At 36.8% G+C, this 25626-nt stretch overlaps 1 protein-coding gene and 1 long non-coding RNA gene across 2 annotated transcripts in view; one reads left to right on the forward strand and one right to left on the reverse strand.

Annotated features, from left to right (window-relative positions):
- The window catches only part of LOC143260958 (cytochrome P450 6A1-like), a 338865-nt gene that overhangs the window by 134238 nt on the left and 179001 nt on the right, over positions 1 to 25626 (reverse strand). The window lies entirely within an intron of this gene.
- On the forward strand, positions 6832 to 11095 carry LOC143260954 (uncharacterized). Its single transcript, XR_013035234.1, has 2 exons — positions 6832 to 10430; positions 10564 to 11095. It is a non-coding gene; the product is annotated as an uncharacterized LOC143260954 (long non-coding RNA).

The raw sequence follows: 25626 nt of genomic DNA on the forward strand, positions 1-25626 counted from the left end.
AAAAATTTCGAAGCTCAGAGTGCTATCCACATTCAGAAAAATCTTTTCTGGTTTCCATTGTGTTAAAATTCTGAAATAAGATGAACAGAGTTGAAAAAGTTTATAAAGTTAAAAATATTCGTACTTTATTTCAACTTTTCATATTAATATTGTTAACGAATTGTAAGTAGAGAATCTTTAACAAACTTGTTCGAAGGAATTACTCCGCGTTCTTTACTTGTACTTTTAACACCGAATGGGATAATTGTTTTATATATTTTTATTTTCCTGAATATATTGTATACGAATATTCGTAAACATTTTATAATGAAATACACAACTATTATTATGCTACTACATGTTAAGAACTTATGTTATTATGTATATTAACTACAGAAGACTTTGCTTGAGTTTATCATTTCCTTGTAATATCAAGAGATCGTCAGCCAAGAAAAATTGAAGCTGTAAGACTTGCCTAGGCGAGTCGCGGCTCGTGAGCTAAATGTGACTCCTTCCCCCTCTTACGTGCTCCGTAGTTTGTCCCCACTATGCGCTTTCAGACATCCCTCCCACACTCACCATCGCTTGCGACGTGGAGTAGGGGAGGTAGAGAACGACTGGTGGTGGGAGCTTGTGGCTCGCGACTGAAATGACTCGCCTAGGCTTGCTATAAGATATAGCAGAAAGGGGCAACATATTTGAAATCATTCAAGAATAGAAGGTATCATTGTTATTGCACGAATTTCTCCTCGAGTTGATGTAGTATGAAAAGAAGGCATTCTATGTGACTCCAAACGTGGGTCACGATGTTCTTAAATAACAAATAGTTAATTAGTTCTACGTAGTTGAAAACAACAAACGCTACAAGAGTAATTTAATGGAACGACATCCTGTAATACTTAAGGCAGGATAGGAAAGTTTATCGTTGTTCTTAAATACAAGTTTGATCATCCAAGAGGCGATCGCGTTGTGAACTCAACGTTTCGTTACGCATGATCATCTATAATACTTAAAAAATTATACGAAATTATACAGAAAGTATATTTCCATGAGTTACATCAATGAACATGTACGAATACGTAATTTCCCAACACAAACGCATAAAATACAAAACACTGGCAAGAAATTACAAGCTGATTGCAAATTGAAGTTTGCAACCTGCGTACGACAGAATTGTGCTAAAAGCCCTGAAAACAAGCTATACAATGTACGGTACGGTACGAAAATCTAGAACAAAGAACGTCCACTGTCGCTGATAAACTCGTAGAGAAAACGCGAACCTAAGAAGAAACGGTGAATGCAATCGAAGAAAACTAGAGAAAGAAAAGGAAATCGAGTAGTCCTGCATCACGTCACATATGTATAATTCCTGGAAATGTTCCATTGTTCCGCAAAGTGGAACACTTACTCGACGGTAAGAGGTGTTAAAAAGACAAGAGAGACGATCGGATCCCAAGCCCCCGCATATACAGGGTGTCCGAAATCTTCCATTACACGTGGAAAGGATTGATACTTAAAGTCATTTGAAGAAAATATTTCTTTGGCGAAAATGTTCTCCGTGGCTTAGCTAACGAGTTATTAACGAATAACATTGACCAATGAGAGAGCGAGCATCGCAGATGCCACGCCTTCACGGCCGATGCTGTGTCGCGCTCGCTATCGCCGCGCTATTCGTCCACTGTACTCGCACTCCGATTGGTCCGTGCCCTCCATTAATAACTCGTTAACGAAACCGCGAGGAACATTTTCACTAAAAGGAAACAGTTGCTTCAAATGACCTCAGAAATCTCGCATTTCCGAGCGGAACAGAAATTTCAGAACACCCTGTATGTATTGTACAATACACCTATGCGTCGTGGAACGCATCCAGAAAAGGAGGACACTGCAAAACGTAGCAAAAAGGCACACATTCACTGACTTTCCTAGATAGCAGATACATACATACATATCATGAGGCTTTAAAAAAAGGCAAGGACGGGAAGAAGGAGGAGGGTAGCGTCGATAGCGATGCTAATTGAGCTGGACACGGCGAAACGAGAAAAATGAGACAGTGATGAGAGGGGGGGAGAGATAAAGAGAGGGAAAGAGGGAGAGAGAGAGAGAGAAAGAGATGGGAAAAGGCTCATTAAGAATTAGCGCGGTACGGTATCAGGGGAGCGACGTGTGCTGTATCCAGAGTACTCTGTACAAAAAAAACGTATACACCCGACTCGCACGCACACGCAAAAACACACGTAAACATGTTTCTAACACAACTACCGAAGGACACACACGTCCGACCGACCACAGAGCCTTTTACACATTTTATCGGTCCTTTTGACTTTTTGACTTTGTAGGTAGAGGTTCGAGTTTTCTTACGATTAGAAGTTACCACGGCAGGAAAACATGGGCGACGTCCGCGTTTGGGGACCAGACAACCGAACCCAGACGTCGCCAATGCTGAATCATAATTATCGCTAATCTCATGAATTCTTATTATTATTATTATCACATATCACTACGGTTACACAGTTTAAAGAGACGAAATAAGACGGCGATGGAAACAGATGAGAAATGATGAGGAGCTCGTAACGTCACGCCGTGTTCTGCTCGAACAGCTTGTTTCCTCTTTTGAAAATCCGGCGTGACGTCACCTTCATTATCGTATTAATAGCATTTATTTATTCTGATAACATCGTTGTCGTTATCGCTGCGATTCCCGTCATCATCGTCGACGATTGCCGCGGGCAAACGTTCATCGGCTGGTTAGCTCTTGAAGACTACAGATTAACCATTTATCCGCCATACTATACGTCTAACGCCGCCATTTTTATCACGATGGAAATGTTCGATGCATCTAAGTAAGCAAGCAAGCACCTATAGTCCTCATCGCGACAAAGAAGGCATCCTCGTGTTTACATTCCCCCTCTTACTAGCTGCCCCACTGCCGCAGCTATCTGCCGCTACTGGCCGAAAACGGTGACGAAGATCGCCGTCGGCCAATAGCGACCGATAGCTGCGGTAATGAGGCAGCTAGTAAGATGGGGAATACAAGCACAAAGGTGCCTTCTTGTCGTGTGACGACTATACTTATTTACTTATATACATAAGTAGCGTCACGCAAGATGCACGGCGTCCTTCAAACGTTCCACCTGCGAACTTCTTCTTTTATACGTTAACCTAATACTATTGTACAATGTATTGCGAATATTTTATATACAGGTATATCATTTGATTTGAAAGTATTAAGCATCGTAAATCATAGCCACCGAATTGTACTTCGAATTGAGTTAAGTACAATAATCTACGGCCGCCAGATTTCCAGAAAGCTTTCGCCATGAATTATCGATTAATATACGAGAATTCACGGAGATGACAAATCCTTGTCAGAAAATGGAGAACATTTATTGAATTGTATATCGAGCAAATAATTTCATACATCCGATCGCGTATTATACGACAATTAGTAAGTCCTTCTCAAAATTAAGAAGTCCAAAAATGATTTAATTCGGTGAATTATTAATTCGGATAGCGAAAGCTAAATAATTTTCCAAAAGAAATCTTATTCGAATATTTCTTTGTAGCAAAGTTTTATAACGACTTTGTAACAAAGTCAAATTTCTTTGTGAAACAAAGAATGATTTGTTCGCTGTAACCAGCGCAGCCAGAAAAATCAAGCCGAAAGAATGGGGGTAGGTAACGTGACGCTGCACGATGCGAATCGACTAGGGTCGTCGCCACACGTTATCTGCCTCCCACTCCTTCGGTCTGGAATCTAGCTAATGTTTCTGGATACGCTGGGTGCAACGTTGACCAACAGAAAAACAACCCTGAAAGGGAAACAGTTTGATTTGTTTGTCTCTTTCGCTATTTGAAATCTGTAACTTTCAGTAACTCCAATACGTAGATCTAAACTGTAAAGATTGATCTTGAAATTATTTTTCTTACGATAGCATAGAGCACTAAGCACATTTATAGACACATCGCTTCAAATGTTACGATCCTGTAAGAAATCTTTGCGACGTCTGCATCAGAAATTTTCGAGCATAGAACTCCGTAAAATCGTTATGAGTTACGAAACGAGTATCGTTATAATTTCGATGAGGTCGCATGAAACAGATAGTGGCAATATACGTATTTAAGAGGAACTACATTTAGTAATCATATTTACCGTTAATAATAAAAATTCACTTGGAAGTAATTTTTGTACCGCGTAACGCGTGAGTAAACGTGACTCCCAGACTTCCCGACATTCATAATTCAATATTTTCACACTCGTGTGTTTTGGGATGAAGAACCCCGTTATCGTTGTCGTTAGAATAAAGTAACAAAAAGAATAAAAACAATGTGATGAAAAGACCAAAATTTAATGCATCTACATGCGTTATACGTGTATATAAATACGAAATTTTAAATATGTTTGAAAGTTGAAGTTCTTGGATTTGTACATTATAGGAGCCAGAAGTCATTGACGTATACAGTACATAAAAGCGGCTGATAATTGTTAGACCCGTAAGTTCACGTTTCCGTAAAAATGGCCGGTAAAAGCACCGAGATAAAGAAAGATAAACGGGGAATGGCGAATCGATACATATTCTCGACACGGAAACTTTACGTACGCGTTTCGTTTGACCGCGCTGTTTCGTGGTCGATGATTATGGCGAGCAATCCAGAGAAATGAAACAAAAATATGAAAATAAGAAGGCGAATTATATATATATATATATATATATATATAAATATATCTATTATTGTATCGAGAGTTGTGCGCTGCGTTTGTGATTTAAACTAGTTCGTTTGTAAATAAAGACTATTTAACTCTTTGACATCGGTGTCCTTGGCGAAATTTTATTTTCAATCCCTGACCCACTTAAAACATAGTACATTTAATCCTTTCAGTATTGACTAAATGGAAAAAGTATAATAGAAGAAATAATTACTTTCGATATATGATTTTGGTGACATTGAGGGAGTACTGCCATGAATGGAACACTTTTATTTAGAAGATAACGAAAATACTAAACGACCTATCTAATTTTAGTTTCATTTTAGTTTCAGATATGCTACATGAATATATATGCTATATAAATGTGCTATAAGAATATAACTGTATTTATTATTTGCAATAACTGCATTTTGTCCCATTCATCAATTGGTTGTATCGAGTAGTAAAGTAAAGTAATATTGGTGTTAATCTTATTAGTACCGTTCTTCTACTTATTACTTGTAAGTACATATAATATTTTATATTAACCTCAAAATTACATAAATGTTCTTTACATTTATAGCCAATATCACATTTTAGTATCTTACGACAGAGAAATATATATGATCCTTTGAATAAATCGGAACTGAACAAAACTAAGAAAAATTTCCAAATAAAAATATCTTAAAAATGAATCATGTAAGCAAAAAAAGTTTAGGACACTTTTTATACCGCAAACTTCATTCACTCATTTACTGCACAGAGTATACCAAAATTATGTTACTTTCGGGAAATGAGGAGTTCTTCAGGTCATTTGAAGTAACTTCTTCCTTAGCGAAAATGCAATCCGCGGTTTTGTTTGGAAGTCATTAACGAAAAACAGTGATCAATGAGAGGCGAGATCAGCTGGTGCGTGGCGATCGAGCCGATGAACAGAATTGGACTTTGTCCGCTCGTTAGCCTTGTAGGTCACTCGCCTCTCATTGGTCATTCTTTTTTGTTAATAACTCGTAAACGAAGCCGCGGGTTGCATTTGCACTAAGGGAAAAGTTATTTCAAATGACCTCAGGAATCCCTTACCGGAAGTACCATAATTTCGGGATACTCTGTAGATCTATATTCTGCGTATCACATTCATAAACTTGGTAACAACATTAAAAGTTGACTTGTTTGAACGAAAAGACTGTCCGATGCTATGTCTCAACATTCTTGCAAAATTACCTGATCGAATGGAACTTGACCTTCATACAACGTCATGAGAAAAGAAGGAAAAATATTACTTTGAAATACATATAAGAAAAATTAATTGCCTGACATAGTCCTAACTGGCAACAGAATTAGGAGCTTAAAATTAAAGAAGAATTAAAGCTTGAAATTAGGAGTGATTAGAGTGATTAGGAGTGATTATATATATATTTATCAAACAAGTATAATTTTATTGTGGAAGGATTCACAATTTTTCAAATAACAGTAACGTTCTACATTATATTCGGCAAAACTACCCAGCTAAAATCATGCTGTTACTTTGTTATAGTTGTTTCACCGCAAAATTGGAGATATTAATTTTGAACAAAACTTCGGTCATTTTCGCCACTGCATCTCGTAAGTATTAAAACAAATGTATTGTATATGTTCCAATTCATCACCAATTTTGAAGCCTTGTAGGTGCTGAAACGAATTACTAAATTCGAAAATTTTGAAACTGAAGTGTTATTTAAAGAAACTAGAAATTAACGAACTATTAGCCAATAGTATAACAGATAGGTAAGGAAAGGAGAATACAACTCAAAATAATATAACAAATTCAACAAGATAAAAAAGAACACCGAAGGAAAAAGTTAACACTTTCAAAATACATTATATGTAACGTTCTTAATAAACATAGATACTTCGTGGATACATCGAAGTATCCGATGCAATAATTATTATCATTATTAATATTATCGTAAGTTATTTTTGATTATTATGTTATTTTAAGTAATACTTATCAGTATTGAATGAGAGTTACACGAACCCAAAATTATCGATTATTTCAAAAACTTAGCGATTTATAAAAAAGCTCAATAAAATATCGACTCAATTTTCAGATACTTTATGGTATAAAATTACACCATATTTCTTTATAATTCTGTAGAATCTTAATTAAGTATAGCAATACATACTTTATGCTAAATTCAAATATTCAAAACTGTTGATAACAATATTTTATTACATTATTAAATATGCTATTAAAAGATAAGCCCATGTCAAATCGCCTCTCACTTCTCTCACATCATTCTATTACTCAATCATACCAACTTATTAAAAAAATAATCCACACAACAACGACATTCTAGGAAAACTCCCCCATAAGCGATACCTGTATTTAAATATTGCTTATTATTTTGTAGTTTCAGGCTACAATCAAGAAATCCACTTTACTGTGACTAAGCTGAATATAAACAGTTATTTGTTTGAAACAATTATTAATTGTTTGTTCGAAGTGAAAAGAACGGAGAACGATAGCACAGACGCAGCGAGAAAATCGTTCAAGACCATAACAATTTGTGACTGGCAATTAGGGTAAGAGTCCCAGTTACTGACACATTCAGCATGATAATGAATTTTATTGGTTTTCTGACGGATTACAGGTAGTCCAGTCATCATACCTCATTTGTCACACAATAAAATAAAATAAAATAAAGTAGAATAGAATATATATAATATATTATATTATTATTATATTCTCATATAAAATACAATAATTTATAAAACGAATTTAAAATTATATTATTATTAAACTATTGAACTATTACTAACTATTAATACTATTATAATAATGAATTTGGTTTTCTATTGACTTTTCTTTTGCTTCCCTCTTCACTACCCGGCCTCCAAACCCCCTGTCTCTCTTATTCCTTATATTCCCGTCCCTTCCTCCAGTCTTCCTCTCCTCTTCTCCATGCACTTCATCCACGCCTTCCCCTTTTCCTCTCATCATTCTTGCCACATTTTCCTGTCATCCTTCGGGATCATCAACAGTGCAATCACGGTTGCAATCATGACGCAGAGGTTCCGCGTCGCGCCTTCGCCATCGTAGTTCAGAATTACAATGTTCAATGTCCACAATGTCCACGCCACTGTGCAGGACTCCCTGCGCATATGTCACCTTGTGCCTTCCCAAAAGTGACCTCACGTTTTCTCTTCTCTTCCGCATCTCCTGTATTCTCTTTCCTCCTCCTTTAACTAGTATTTTCCTTCTCTTACCTCGTCCCCCAGTCTGGATATTGCCATTCTCTTAGTTCTCTTTTCACCGCACTTCTCCTTCAGGTATTTAGGAGCGCTCTCCTCTTTTATTTATTTGTACCATTTAATGTGCCTCAGTTATTCCCACCCTTTCATCTTCACATCTTTCCTCCATCTGTCTTTGTCTCCTTCCATTTTCTCTATCTGTTTGCTACTTGTACTGCTTCCACCTACTCCTTCACCTTCCGTTGTGTTGTTGAGCTTCCAATCTTCAGGATACCTCCTTCTCTCTTCATAGCACTTTTCCCAACTTCTCCTTCTTTCTCTTTCCTTGACATGTTCTTAGCATACTTTCGTCAAACATCCTCCTTTTCCTGTTCTCAGGCTTTCCTCAAAATTCCACGCCCCTGTTCACCATTCCGAGGACCAGAATTATTGACTGTGAATTATGTCCACTTCCTGTTGTTCCTTCTACCCCTATACCTCCGCTCCGTACCCCACCAGCGTCCATATTACACATCGCCTGCATAGAACAGAGTCAAAATTCTTTCCCTTCCGATCCCTACTTGCCTCTTCATCCTTTCGTCATACACTCCCCCACATCTCAATATAAAAATATTGAACAAATGTAGAATCATCAGGTATCCTTGCTTTAATTGTTCAAGGCAGGGGTTTAAACAGTTATGATATCGGTTCCGGTTCTTAAAACAGTTCTGGAGAACCGAAATGTTATCATAACTCTTATAAGGAATATCAGTTCTGGCTTATATCCATTTCCAGTTCTATAATTGTTATTTTTCGATTCTGAGTTTCAGTTATAGATGTCGGCTCTAATTCTATTTCACGTAACAAATACATTGTGTTTTGCTTTAGGGATTAAAAGTATGGATTCTGAAATCTTTGTAATATTGACAAGGTGCGACTTTAAACATGTGTCAATGAATGCGTCTCATAAAGTATCCGCATAACTTCGAGATATCCGAGACCATCTGGGGTTTGTTCGTCGACAGGAACTACAACCTTAAGAGGCTACGCGAACCTATGATTCTATCATAAATTGACCGAAAGCAAAATAGCGTCAGGCTATCTGGCTTTGGTTCCTTTCAAAATTAAGCATCAATTGCAAGACGTAGGAACCAAGTGCAATCTTATTTTTCGTCCTTAAATAATTTTAATAAGTTATACTTAACATATCCCCACACACATTTTTAGTTTCTATCAATTACTCTGTTTCATCTATACATTTTCCCACAAATGAATAAAATCCACAATCTAATTATAAGTTGATACACATATAATATATATACATTTATAAGTAACTGAAAACTTGTGCGTAAATGTTTGGGCACTGTAGAAGTAAAATGTATATTGCATGTATTAGGTCTACCGGAAAGTTCTGTCCGATAGTGTCACTTCAAGTTTCAATCCATATGTACATGTTGATTTGGGACATATATGACTATCTCTCTTTATCATTGCATTTACACACATGTACTCTCCTAAATAAACTGAAACAAAGATGTCTCATGTCATTATTAAGTGAGACGCGATCGTGAAAACATGGCTACCGATGATAATGCCAGACCACATGCTGCTTTGGCGACTCGTCAGAAATTCGCAGTGCTAGGCTGGGAAATTCTGTCGCATCCACCATACTCCCCAGACCTAGCACCCTTCGATTATCACTTGTTTCTCTCTTTCCAAAACTTTTTACAGGAAAAAAAATTCAAAATTGAAGCTGATGTCAACCAAGCACTAGTTGAGTTCTTCGCTTCTAAAAATAAATCATTTTTTAAAAATGGCATTTACAAGTTGCCATCACGCTGGCAAGAAGTCATAAGTAACGATGGAAAGTATATTCTACAATAAATATTATTAAATGTATGAAAATTGTGTTATATTTCAATTAAAAAACGGACAGAACTTTCCGGTAGACCTAATATATTATCTAAACGTAAAATATATTCAAAATATAACTGAAATACACAGTCGAAATGCATAACCGAAATCCAGAATCGAAATCCTGAACGGAAATCCAGAACCGAAAAGTAACAGTTATAGAACCGATAAAATATCGGTTATCGATATACCTTATAACTGTTATAAAATATTTTTGGTTCTCCATAACTGTTTCAGTCAGAACCGATATATGTATAACGGTAAGCCTTTCCCTTTGTTATCTCCTACTCTTACCTTGTACAGTAATTTTCCCTAATTCGCGCTCAGATTGCGCACAAAAATGGACAATTCAAGAATAGAAGACACGATTTTTAGTAGTTGTTGACAATCGGTAATTATAAAAACGGAGCCGCAAGACTCGAATAATCGTACCTCCTCTTCCCAAATTGTCCACTTTTGTATGCAATCTGAGCGCGAATTAGAGAGAAATTACTGTATCTTGTCTCCCTATAGGTCTCCTTTATTCTCTTCTTTAGTTCTTCGCTCTTTCCTCTTTTCCTCATCCCATAGTTTGCCTCTATCTACCGAGTCGCTGCTCTCAAATCTATGAAGAAGGCCACATTCTTCTCCCATTCTGTCTGAGGTACTTATCTACTACATAATTCAGAACATATACATTATTCACAGTTATGTCACTCGTTTGCTGAATCCAGCTTTATATGACAGTATTCTGGACAACCTCGGTAATTGGAATTCTTATCCTATGTATGTTCTAGTGTGGATGCGGGACATTTAAGAAGATACTTGGTGGATACAGCAATAAGAAATTTTATGGCGCTGCAAATGATGGAGGATTGAAGGAACGTTTCGTCCGAGGCCCGTTGAGGATTCATCAGAGAGGCTATTATGGTGTGCTCCGCATCCAGCGTGAGCAGCTGCGCGATCTGGAGATCTGCGCCACCGCACAACGCATCGTTTCGGAGACTGATAGTGCCATGGACTTACGTGACTTGGCGCAGAATAAAAAGATAATCACTCGAAATGGCTGATATGGCATCAGGCCAGTCAGACTTCATGTTCGAAACTTAGACATTATACATCATCGTGAACATTTTGTAAACCGATGATGCGTACGGAATATTTCAAAAGCTGCAAAGTGAATCAAAATAGTGTTGGGTGTTAGATTTAGTATAATAACAAACACTTTTTCGTGGTTTTATAACTATTAACCAGAAATCTATATTCTATAAACTCTCTCTTAACAATCCTTGGCTTGTTTGAACAATAAATAACGTATCTACAACTTAACTTTCTAACTCCTTTTCGCTGTACGATCTACCTCTGTTCATTATAGATCTTTCTCGAACCTCATCCACACCATCTATCCCATTCAAGTCACTATCTTGTCGATATAGAAGGGAATCGATTAAGTATTCAACAGTGTGAACGTATATTTCCATCAGTAAGTATTTCATTACTCACAATCTGGGTATTAGCTAAATATAATATTTCATATTTGATTAATTGAATTTCCTTTCCAAAAAATTAAACATTTTCGCATATTCATTAATGTCGAATATTAAAACAATTCTCTCAACACATTTATAACATCGGTGTGTCCCTTTCGAAATTTCAGATATATCGTACTAACATAGCTATACATCGAGTCCACTGCGACGTCATGTACGTGATTGCCTTCACTTCAAGAAAACTATGTAAAGCCGTGTCTATAATTATACAGGGTATCCCAAAATTGTTTCAAAATTCAGAAATGGGGGTTCCTGAGATCATTTGAAATAATTTTTTCCTTAGTGAAAATAAACTTTTTCCTTATTCGTTAATAATTAAGTAACTAACTTCGTAAACAAAGTAGCGGATTGTATTTTCGCTAAGAAAAAAGTTACTTCAAATGATCTCAACAACCCCCCATTTCCGGATTGCGAGACATTTTTGGGATACCCTGTATATGTACAGGGCTCAGAATTGACCAGCACGCAACATGAGGATCGCGAGGGCTCCACCTCCTTAGTTCCGTCACGTATCTCGCTCTCCGATGAAGATTAAATTACGCACACACACACACACACACATACACACAACGCAACAGGCACACGCACCTGATGTATGTATAGTAATGTCTCCCTAATTGACGCTCAGATTGTGCACAAAAGTGGACAATTTGGGAAGAGAAGATACGATTATTCAAGTCTTGCAGCTCATTTTTATAATTGTTGACAATAGATAACTATGGAAACGAGTTTCAAGGCTCGAATAATGGTAATTCCTCTTCCCAAATTGTCCATTTTTGTATACAACATGAGCGTCAATTAGGGAGACATTAGTGTACTCCGTGTCGAAGAAGACGACCACGAGGAGCGGGACGCGCGACGTGAATCAGAAGGCGTAGTCGTCGCGATCCTCATGGGCGTGCTTGGTTAATTCCAAGCCCTACTCAAAGATATAAATGGAACACACACACTGGATCAGGCCAAGGGAGGAGTGAGATTAGCCATGAAGAGGGTCCACTTCAATATCGGCTGTATTCGGTTTGACTCGGAATCACCCGGGTACGATGCGACATACATGTTACACGATGCAAAGATCGTAAAGCGACAACTATCGTGTCACGTAACAACGATATTTCCACACGAATTTGTAATCATATTATAGCGACTTAAAATCGTTTAATTGTTCAATTAATGAATTGTTCAAATTCTGTTAATAGTCACTTTGTGGGGTAAAAATTTTATGTCTGCAATTGTAATAATTTCACGGGGCTAAAATAACTAATTATTCAAATGCTTAATGTGCATAATGTATTTGAGAAAAAATAGTAAAATAATTGCATTCGATTTCTTAGAATTGTCTTTGATTATTAAAAATACTTCGTAAACAGATTTCATAACAATAATTTTGATTTACAGTTGTTTCTATGTATGATTTTAGACTATCCAAAGCAAGTGATATTTTCTCAAAAGTTCTAAATGCTAATATTACAGTATGTTTATGTAAACATTATTTTGAGACACGACAGTTGCCGCTTTAATCGCACGATTTTCGCATCGTGTAACATGCATTTCGTGTCGTATCCCCTCCCTGAATCTCGTCCGCCATTTTAGGGCGAAAGCAGGGACCCCTACAACCAGACCTCCCAGCATCCTGACCACTTTACGACTTTCTTCCAGGAAAATAGAAGTGAAAGAATTACCCATCACAAATGGAATTGAATAATGCCAATGGATTTCCATTGGCAATCCATTGGAATAGTCCAATCCCATTTGTGAGGTCCCCTTTCCGCCAGAGAAAGATACTACTTAGAGCAGATGCCGAGCAGAATCCCTGATACCATTGGACACACTAGACACCAATAGAACACTGGACTTGAGTGGAAATTCCACGAACGGTCAGGAAGCTAGGAGAATGCTTGCAACCGTCTCATCGTCTCAACGCTCTAGCCGTATGATATAGCTTTCTGGCATTCAGCATTAGTTTAGTCTCCATGATCGGTCACGCTGAGAAAATGTTTCTCACATACAGTTTCCATGTATCTGATTTCGAGTAACACGCGGTTGGACGCAGTATTATCCTTTTAGGCACGACAAGCCACTATAGTGGCATTCGCAGATGTCATCTCTCTGGACGACGCGCCACTATAGTGGCTTGCTCTAGTAGTTCACTCGCTCATCGTTCGAACCAAATAATCGTCTTCATATGCATTGTTTCACACTTCTTTTGTCTTCACATCGATTTACAACAGTCTACAGGGTGTCCCAAAAATGTCTCGCAATCCGGAAATGGCGGGTTCCTCGGATCATTTGAAGCAACTTCTTCCTTTACAAAAATTTTCTCCGAGGCACCGTTAACTAGTTATTAACGATAAACTGTGACCAATAAGAATCGAGTACGGCTGACGCGAGGCGGCCCAGCCAACCAGCGCACGAAGCCCAGTTCCGCTCATTGGCTCGATCGCCTCGTGCCAGCTGAGCTCGCCTCTCATTGGTCACTGTTTTTCGTTAATAACTCGTTAACGATGCCTCGGAGAGAGTTTTTGTAAAGGAAAAAGTTGCTTCAAATGGCCTGAGGAACCCGCCACTTTCGGATTGCGGATTTTTAGGACACCATGTATATACAGTATCAGACTCTGTACAGTACACATCAGACTCTGCCGTCCAGAGAAATAGCCTCGCGCAGAATTCAGCCGTACCTAAAAGGTTAACGTAAGTCTATCTAAACCTCCCTTCTGGAAGACTCTGTGTATTGGTAACAACACATTACCTAGCGGGCTCTGCTTTAGACGAGGGGATATTGGAACAGTGTGGCCAGATTGTGTAATGTCGCTGGAATCTAGACCGCCGCCATTTTAATAATCCCCATTCGAATAACAAATAGCATGAGAACCAGTATAGTAATCACAGCAATGAAGATATACCTAGCCAGCGGAATAATGATGCTAAGATTATTCGGCCACTCGAGTAAGAAATACAATAGGAAAGGAATGCCAGCTGTAAGCAGTGAAGGAGCGGAAACACTTTACATGAAACCAGGACCTTCTAGCCAAAGGACAGCGTGGACAAGCGAGGCTGAAGGAAGACAGCTTTACGACTCTCCTCAAGGCTTTCCGGGTCAGAAATCAACATTAAACCTTCATCGGAGAAACTTGCGCGGAAATCGGAGAAGCAATGTTCAAGCAAGCGTCACGTAACTCACACGTGCACATTCCAGTCCGCTTTTTCTTGGGCCTTTCTCCCGGCACGAGACCAACGGTGGGAAAATCCAACGGCACCCGTAGCATCTTCCTGATCCTTCTCCATGAGGTTGTTACGCGACGAGACTACCCTTCGGATTGGACCGCACGACGCCCCACCAATCGGTCCCAATCCTGAGACCGGACGATACATGGAAGAACTGAAAGAAAAGCGTTTTTTGAAAAGCTTAAGAAATACAGTACGAGTCTTCAACCAACTTTTGTTTGATCAGTCACATGCCATCTCCTATTTTGATCTCGTTTTCATAACCATCGCGCTCAGGAATTTAATACTTTTTAAGACGTTTTGAATCTTCGCCGCGAATTTATCAAAATTTAAACCAGTCGTGACATCTGTAGACAAATTGTAGAATCCCGGAACCAATAAGAACATAACAATTGCAACTAAAACCTGGCAACGAGAATCGGGTGAGGATAGTAGTGAGAAGAGCATTGGCACATAAGTCCAAGTTACATGGCATACGACGGTCAGCGCCACCTGACGGGACGCCACTGTATCGTGTGTTTGAGTTCGAATCGTGTTCCGTCTGTATTACTTGTGTTGTTTGCATAGTATAATATGGGCCATGGATGCTACCTTACTACCCCACCCCCTTAACTACCCCAACCCGAGTCACATGCACCAGGACACAATGGAAATAACTTTGAATATTTATTAGAATAAATCTATATTGTTGATATATCTGTTGTCGTTATTTCAATATTTGTCCCCATTTCTAGATTGTCTGAGATTTTTCGTATTAAAGGTCACGTGATGATCGTGGTATTATTGCTAATTGGATTCTTCTTGGTCTTAGTTATCATGATAAGATAATGGAAGTATATAATTCTAATTAAATCATGTCAATAGCGAAAATTGTCAACGTTGTAGCGTCCCTCCATTATTTAAATTTCAGGATAATGTAGCGAAATTGGACCGGAATGATCGTTGATTACGCTCAACTAATCTCGGTATTAGCGAACACTATACCTGGCAGGTCCTTAAAAAACGTAACGAGAATGTACTAATCGAGGGAAAAACTAGTCTCAGGACAGCGAGAATTGTGACATCGTGAAAGTAACCTCGACAGAGAGCACGTCCTGATCTCCACCCAAGAAGAGGTTAGCTGACGCAGAGATCGCGTATTCACCCGAGACAATCAACCCAGAGAAGACGACGTGGGACATCTCAGTCCTACATCACATCTCGAACGAGATTATAAGGGACCAGAGCAGTGGAAGGATGTCTGAGCTGCAGATATCTCTGACAACGCGGTAAATAACGCCGCGAGATCACGATCGATAGGGGTCAGGGGCCGCATCGTAGGGTACGGTCCTGAGCAACGTCAGGTGCGCGTAGCGTTCACGACGATTTTAGCAATGTTTTAGGACGTAAAAACAGTTTTATATAAGCCGTTGAATTGTCTTGAATTCAGCTATAACATTATTAAGTAAGAGCGATATAGTAATAATTAAAAAATCAAGGTACTGTAATTTTTTATTTAAAAGAATATCTTCTCTTAATTGTTTATATTGAAGTTTATAGAAGACCGAGTACTAATTAATTTTTGTCCGAAACATTTTTTTGTCAAAACACCGAAAATGACTGAAAAATTGTGATAACATAACAATAATAAATGATGTTTATAAATTTTTATTTTACCAATAGTACATTCTTCGTATTTAAAAATGCTGCTATCTATAAGAAATATTGCTCATAATTTATTTCAACATTAATATTCAATTGACCAAAGAGAATTGTCAACGTTGTATATAATTAACCATTAATATCGTTTGACGATTTCTACATACTTTTATCTGTATAACCATACCAACATCACTTCCTCCAACGTCCATCTATGAAAATGGTTATTGTTTAAAGTGGCTCTATAGCCGGAACCGCGGGACGCATCAAGGAATTATTGTTGTTATTTCTGTTAATTTATAATTTTTATATTTTAATAATGGTATTTTTGTTGTTACCTAATATTGTTGTTGTTCCATTGATTGATTCACATTGATTTTTTAATTGTTATCACATCTTTTCCACTTAACAATGTCATAGCTGACGTCAAGATGAATTCATCGACCTATATAAAACAGTCTTTACCTCTTAAAACATTGCTGAAATCGTCGTGAACAGCTAATTCAACGATTAGGACCATAGTGCGTCGTGTCGAACCGGATGTAACGGGAGTGGAGGCCGCCTCACTTCCAGGTGATCGATTCGAAAATCGCGATTATTGTTACCATTGCGCCTAGACCATAGCATGTACGTACTAGGCGCGATGTTATACGATCGAAGAAATAGTGAGGTTGGTTGAGTTACGTGGGCTCTTAGCAAACCAGACTGCTGAATACAATTGGACAGTAGACGGCGATAAACTGGTCCGTATGGGGTCAGGAGCAGAGAAAGAAAACTGAGTTGGTAACAGGGACCATTTTTGGTAAGTACCTTACGAGTTGCCTTCGACATAATTTCGGTGCTGAATTACCTGTTCCTGGATGTGACAATAGCAAGGTACGATAAGCATGTGGCATCTCGAGAGGGCTCGCGGAATCTTGCGGATATTGCGTCATGGCAAACGACTTCACGTCTCGAGGCCATGGAGCATTTCGCAACCGTCTCACACATTGTTAATCGCGGAGAACATCGGGGGTCGATCTAGAAAGTAGTATTATATTCAAAAGGGCCGTGAGATAAGCCTAACAAGGAGAGATCCCCTGGGGTGACGCTCACTTTTTGATGAGATTTGGTATAGTGATAAAGCTTGTAAAGCTGAATTCAGTGGTATGTACCCGGTATTGGGGGTACACGGCTTATAGTTTTTGAGATATTTAATGTTAAAGTTGTTAATGAAAGATTAGAAAGACGCATTGGATTACAACGTGGGGCATGGTGTGCCAGGAGGTGAGGGCAGCCCTCGCATCACGTTCAGGTAGGCCGAATCGAACCCTATTCCCTAATATTTCCGTGCTGGTACCAGTATCAACACGGTACATTTTCTTAAAAATAAGATTTTACCTGCTAAATTATATAATATAAACATTTACATAGTTAAGATTATTGTAGTGACAATAACATAATTATAAACCGAACAGATCTTTTTCTTTGCACAGCGTTATAAATATGCAATTTAAATCAAATCGCGAGAAAATCTGTGATCTGTAATCGATATAATGAAAATTTGTGATCGATATAATGTAGATGTATCAAATTTAGACCAATATGATAAAAATCTCATTCACTGCCATAATTTAATGGTTAAATATTATCAATTCCCACAATATAGAGGGTGACTCAAAATTATGGTACTTCCGGGAAATGAGGGATTCTTGAGGTTATATTTGAAGTAACTTTTTCCTTAGCGAAAATGCAACCCGCAGCTTTCTTTACGAGTTATTAGCGAAAAACACTGACCAATGAGAGGCGAGCTCGCCTAGCGCTGGGCGGCCGAGCCAATCAGCGGAACTGGGCTTCGTGCGCTGGTTGGCTGGGCCGCCTTGCGTCAGCCGTACTCGATTCTTATTGGTCACTGTTTTTCGTTAATAACTCGTTAACGATGCCTCGGAAAAAAATTTTTTATAGGAAAAAGTTACTTCAAACGACCCCAGGAACCTCTAATTTCTCGAAAGTAACATAATTTTGTCTTCTTTATCATTATCATGGCTGTTTATGAAGTGATAATAAAAGACACTAAACGGAATATTTTTAATTGAAGATTGTTGAAGAAAACTAAATGGTGTTTTTAAAAATAATAATAATAGATCAACGGAATATGTAATTTTAATTTCTTAATTCTTTCTTTCGTAATTCTTTTAATAGAACGTATCATGTATAGCCTATAAAAATAATATAAACGAAACAAATATACTAGGTGTCTCAAAATTCATACGCAATCGGGAAATTAGGGATTTTTGATGTCATTTCAAGTAAGTTTTTCCTTAGCGCAAATGCAATCTGCGGCTTTGTATACGAGTTATTAACGAAAAGCAGTGGCCAATGAGAGGCGAGATCAGCTAGCGTTTCACACACATTTTCCACTAGGCCGAAGCGATTCAAAACATTAGTAATTTCTCAAGCTGAATTTATTTTTCGGGTACAGGATACATTCATTCATACAGCCATCAATTATAATATTAATGATTATTCAGTAACATATAATAATTCGCAAACAGACGTATCCATAAGTCGGGAAAGATTGTGAATCATTATTTTGGTCATCCTTTGACAATGAAATAGTAATTACAAGTAATTTAATATCACATCTTCTATCACATCTTCCGCTATGCTAGAAATGAAAAATTATTTAAAATCGCAATATTTATATCGCAAAAGAAACCCTTTAATATTTTTATAATATTTGGATCGTTTATTTTGGAGATGGTGCAAGTCCAGTTTTTATTGTTTCTAGACAATTAAAGGTTAGCATATTAGTCAATTCAAAAATATAACTTAATTATGTCAGATCTGGCAATTTTTCTACTAATTTATCAATATGTAAATTTATTACATAAATTTCTTTTAGGCGAATTTAACTAAAATAATATATACTTACAGGCTTCTACCATTTTCATAATTAGTCAATTGTAAAAATCATTAAATTTCAATTATAAAAGAACAAATATCACTTAAAATATATTTTGTATTAATCCAATCTTGAAATAAAATATGAGCAGTATTTTTTATTTTGAATGTTAATTATGTTTATATATTGTTAAACTTAATATAAGATATTGCTATTATTTATTTATGCTATTTATATCGCAGCGTTTCGAAATATTCATGATGTACAGGAGGTATATAAGGTAACAATTGCTTCATATCCTTATATCTTTCTTATGTAATAGATTTAGCATTGTGCCAAGGCGATTCTTTCAAATTTTGGCGATCTTTCCCGATGTGTAGATGATAAATCTAACGTATTAAATTCTGTGTCCTCTATCTATGTTTTATATAAAACAGTATAGAGTGCACTTTTACAAAGCTCATCCAACATATTTTCAGTCAGTTTACCTTTTCTTCGTTAATATATTTTTCGTACCCGTTTTTGAATTGAATTTTGTAGATTTTTTATTGAAATGTAATTCTCTCGTTTCATTTCGTGTAAAATAAATTTATTATTTTTTCTACATTGTTTTATAACATCATAATAATCCTGTGTAGTGTGTAGAAGAAATTCTTTTTACGTGACCTCGCTACCTACGTATGTCTATGGAAATTGGACTTACACCATTTTCATAATCAATCGCTGTGCAATTTCTTTTATTGGCCAATTTTAAATTGAACAAAGCATTTTGTTAAGATATTAAATATTAACTAGTTATAAATAAAAAGGTAAAACTAAATTAATCACAAATTATGTGATATCTCAGTTTTTAAAAAATATGGACTTGCACCACTTTCAAAATAAACGGTCCATTTTATCTAAGTATCCCATTCAATAAATATAAATTATAAATTATATATATTAAATATAATACAAATTCTATCTATCCCATATCTGTGCATAAATGGCCTTCAGTACCCTTAGAAAGAGTGTTCTTAAAAGCTGGGAATATTATTGGTGAAAAAAAGAAATCGGTTAAAAATCCAAGTATCATAAATAGAATTGAATTATAAGCACTATATTGTATGTATTACTTAAAACTGTTACGGAATTCTGATATTCAAGATTTCTAAGCACCTTTTCGATACCTGGAAGTGTGTACCCATTCCAGGATTCAATACAGGATGGCCCATTCAGATCGATCCAATCAAATATCTGTAAAACCGTTGATAATATTAAAAAATATTTCAAACAAAAGTTGAACGGTTCCATGGGTTACGTAATCTGATATCAGCAAAAATTTTCTAGGTGAACGCGTGAAGGACATACGAAGGTCAACTTTATTTTTTTAAACAGAATCATACATTTTTTAGTGTACTAATCGATTCAGCTCGTCATTCTCGTCATGAAAATACTAAGACATTTATTGCGGAAAATCATTAGCTTAGAATTGTTCCTCAGTTTCTAAACAAAAATGGACAATTTGGGAATGGAAGATACGATTATCTGTTTCGAATTTATAAATATAAATTTATAGTTGTTAAGAAACAGCAACTATAAAAACGATTCTCGATGCTTGAATAATAGTATCTCCTTCTCTCAAATGATTCACCTTTGTTTACAAGCTGAGGGTCAATTGGAGTGAATTTACTGTAAATTTTTCCATTCAGACTGTAAGTCGTATTTTTTTACATTAACTTTAGTTGCGCGTGTAGTAACACTGTGCATTAATAAAATTAAAGTATATATACATATAATGAATACGATCATTGAAGCATGATTGCTTCTTAGTAGTATCATGATTATTGAAATTTACTCGGTTTTGTAAGTACATATTTAACTGAGCCTACCTCTATTGAGTACCCAATACTAGATATCGTATAGTCGCGGACACGATAATTTGAGGTTGTAAAATCAGTCGGGTCATAAAGTAATCATGTTGCGGTTTTCGGGACAATGACTTTGATCTATGACCGGATTAGTACTCGAAACCATGGTGCGAACCGTTCGACAAAATCGTTCTAACACGATCCGGCGTGATTGCGAGCGCGAGGCAGCCAGTGGTCGTGACAACAGAGCGTCAGCTGTACTAGCGCTCTAATTGGCTCGCGTTACCCGTTAATACCTTTCGGTTGCCAGATTTCTTATATTGTACATACAGTCAGCGTGAAAAGTGTTCGTACACTAAATTTTAGATTTTAGTTATCAGTTTTCCACCTGGTAACTACATTATGCAACAACATGTTACAGGAAAATGAACGGTGCATAGAGAAAGTAGAAACTTCAAAATTTAAAATGAGTATAGGTATTGTTACAAATGATTGTACGCACTTTGTTATTTGGAACTGCCACCAAGAATTAAGATACGTTTAATAGTCCGTTGTGTGATGTCATAATGACAGATGCCGATCACATAAACGAACAAGGCAATTTTGATTTTCAAATAGCATCAACGTCTCAGTCTATTAATTACCGGAATTAGCACATTGACAGTGAACATCCTAATGGTGTATTAACCGAACCATTCTGGACGTTGGCTACCAGCTACTCAGCTCCACTTTTCGGCAGAAACGGGAATTTACAGACCCTCGTATTATTTAGCATAGTTTTGGAACTAACTAACATATTATAATGATATTGGACTTATATGAATTTGGCTGAAACCGAGAAATTTGCAAAAAAATCAATATTTTATTTTTTATAATTTTGTTATTGTTTGTTTTATAATTTTGTTTTGTTGTTGTAATCGCTATCTATGCGAACTCTTTCTCTCGTCGCTTTGTTGCTTGGACGATATCACTATCATTGCTGTCAAAACGATAGACTAACTGTAGAAGAAAACCTTCTACATATTTGTAGTAACATTTCTGTGTAACATTTCTAACATATCTGTATAAACGTCTATCTGGAGCTCATCTTCACTACTACTTGCGTCATGAGACTCATTCGTGTTCGAACGTTTTGCCATTGTTCTAATAAAAAATATGAATAAATACATAGGTTGAAAATTTCTAATTGTTATTACTAACTCACAAGATGATATTTACCAAAAAAACTTTTACCAAACAATTTATTTATCAAGAGAAGAATCACTTTTCCGATTTTCTCACTCGTTAGATCTATCTATACAGCTCGACGCTTCAAACCAGACTGAGTTCAGCTTTGAAAATCTTTTCCTCCAGATTTTATGATTATAAATCTCACTATACAGTGCGTGCTACGTTCGCATACCGATCTTTCTTCTACAAACTTGCCTTATAGCTCTTTTCAAGTGGCGCCTTTGAAGTGCTCGGATCGTCGTGAGCACGCCTCTCACGTTCTCGTCAAAACTCGCAGACATTTCTTGTATATATCTTAGTAATTTTACTATATTTTGATTTGATTTCTTGTGTTCAGGGAAACATGCATGTCTCAAAAAGTTGCGCTGAAATAACTCAATTCCCCGTAATCACTAATAGACTTTAATGTCCCACGAGAGGGGACATCCGAATGATATGCTAGAATTACGATGTCCCACGAGAAGGGACAGCGGAGTGCAAAGTGTTAAGACCCAAATACGTTGAAAGACTGTGAAATATTTTCTGAGTCGTCAGTTATTCTCATGGAGCAATAATTTTATGGTGTTTGGGCTATGCTCGACACAACTTTACAATCGATTTACCAACTGAGCTGTTGAATCATTACTGTGTGGATCAGAACCCCGCAAAACCAACATCTACGAAGATTGAAAAATGGGGGTGGGTTCCATAATTATGCGACTAATAAAGAGGGGTTGTTAGGTGTCCGCTTCCAATTTGTTTTGGTTTTTGAATATGTTATAGAGGGCCAAAAAATAAGAGATATGTATTTTTTTATATCGGCCGTTTTTCATATCGAGGAAGGGAAATTACCCCTCGAAGTTGATAAAATGGCGTACGAAAAATCGTTTAAAGTTAGTTGAAGGATTATTATCAAACGTGTCATAAATTTAATTTGTAGTGTATCTGGGTGGGTGAATACTGCTCTTGTTGTCAGTCACCTTCGACACATGATAAACTAACCCTAATTGTTTCAATACACACTTAAAAGACTTGAAACCTGCAGGAAGTTCATATAATCTTCGAGAAATCTTAAATTTCATTTTAACAAATTATTGTGAAGATTTTGTCTTGAAAATTGTGTTCTGAATAAGTACTTTGCCAGTGTCAATTAAGTAACACTTGTTATCTTTTATATGAAATACATATAATCAACTTAACCGTTTCCGTACCAGATGGTTCTGAAAAAACAGGATCGAAAAGCGAAAAAAAAGCGAAAAAACATAAAATAAAACGTTATAAATGAAAATATATATACTATTAATTTAGAACAGGTAACAACAAAATGCAAATTGGATTACTGACAGCGCTGCGACGCGCGACGTATACATGCGTCTGAAAGACTGAGCACGTTTCGACAAATTTCGGGTGGGCCGTAAGTCGTCTGTTTCGGCCAAATGCCCTGGCTTTTCTCGACACAAAATCTGAAGAGCGCAAAAGTGGCTCGTGGTACGCAAACGGTTAATATTTTTTACCTTTGGAACAGTTCCAAATTACGCGTTATTTCTGGCAAGATATTCACTTCTGTGAAAACACGTTTTCCAGTCGCAGCCAAGTACTTGGCGCGTAACACTAGAATCCGCTAGTCCAGTGATAAAAAAAGATTATTAATCCGATAAAGATGTTAAATTTGTTATTAGCAACATTCAAAACATTGTACTTGATGGAAATTCCCATAAGAAGGGTAGAAATTCAGTTGAAGGAGTCTATAGAGAAAATTTTGCTTAACAATATATTTATGAATTTAATTTAATTGAATTTAATAATTAATTAATTAACAACTGAATTTAATATAATTGAAATTTCGGAAGAGTTTTCGTTTAATTTTCCGGATTAATTTAAAGAGTACGAAATTGAAGATATTGATGAAAATGATAAGGGCGATAGTGTGAATAACGAAAACTCTCACCACACTTTAATTTCAATCAACGCTGTTTATTTTTTGGGCCTATTTCGCGTCCGTACGTCTGGAGAAATCTCGATAGACTGCCGTCACTCTGGGGATCTCTACCAGAAAACCAGCACCCTTAAATACTAGTAGGAAGGGGAAGAAAACGACAGAGGAGTGTTCCGTCTTGCAACGGAATTTTATTTTTTTTTGGCAAACGGTTTTCCATTAGTACGGTCAGGGGACAGCGAGACCCCATCAATAAACTAAATTAAGGTGCGTAGTCACAATCACACCAAGTCCGCTGTTGAAGCAACCATAAACGAAAATTTGGAAACACCGTCAGGTACACCATCTGCATCCATCTTTATTTTTATGATAGGGTCACCCTATTGTGCCGTGTCGTCCACGTTCTCGGGTTTTTCCCGCCACCTGCGTTGTTGTGCGATATGGACTTCTAAGTTCCCTTTCCACCTCACTATTGACCAATGGTTTTCAAGTTTTCTCTCGACGAGAAGTATATAAGAACAAGAAACTCTTGACCAGCTCACTACGTTTTATTCTGGCTTAACCTCGTTGTCCATATCGTTCAACGTCGCGGTCGCTCGTCACTCTGATCTACGTTTCGTTCAGTCTCGTGGTCCATATTCTCAAGTCGCGGTTACTAATCACTCCGGTCTATCGTTCGCACATAGTCTTGATACGATTGTCTCTGTTAAGTCAGCCTTGTCAATCTCCACAATTCGATCGATCACAACATCTCCGCCAATCGATCATCCTTATACGATAAGGATAAAAAATAAAAAATAAAAGATGTAAACTTGATATAGGAGGAACCAAACGAGAAAAATTTGCAAAAGTTCCCGAGTATGTAATACAAAATTTCAAGAAGGCAGTTGATATCTTGCACGATAGAGATATTCGACGACGGGCCTTAAAATCATATGAGGATAATAATAGTAATAATAACATAGAATTTGCAGTTTCGAGAACATGGCTATACAGGATGTCCCAGGTTTTAATGTTCAAACTTTGTCAGTATATTCTATGACACAAAGTAAGAAAAAAATGATCTATAAACATAGGTCATATAGAGCTTTATTAAGAAGTTATAACAAAAATTTAGAATAGGAATAGTAATCAACTAAAAAAAAATAGAAAAAAATCTTCGATCGATGTCAATCATGTATTGTCAACAACGGTTATTAATACATTTCGAAATGTATTAATAAACACAGCTTACATAAACACACGGCATGTGCTGATCTATTCAAGCCAATGCTCGCAGTAACAGCAAGTTGATTACTATTCCTATTCTGAATTTTTGTTATAACTTTTTAATAAAGCTCTATATAACCTATGTTTACATAACATTTTTTTCTTACTTTGTGCCATAGAATACACTAACAAAGTTTGAACATTAAAACCTGGGACACCCTGTATAATTTTAAAGGAACTCATCGCATTGTTTCTCGAGAAGTAACTAAATTTGTTACACGAAAAGCAATAAAAAGTAGTTTACCCCTTGTCAAGGATGACTGACAATAAGAGCAGTATTGACCCACGCAGATATGCAACAA

The sequence above is a fragment of the Megalopta genalis genome, unplaced genomic scaffold (assembly GCF_051020955.1).
Source record: "Megalopta genalis isolate 19385.01 unplaced genomic scaffold, iyMegGena1_principal scaffold0026, whole genome shotgun sequence".
Classification (NCBI taxonomy): domain Eukaryota; kingdom Metazoa; phylum Arthropoda; class Insecta; order Hymenoptera; family Halictidae; genus Megalopta; species Megalopta genalis.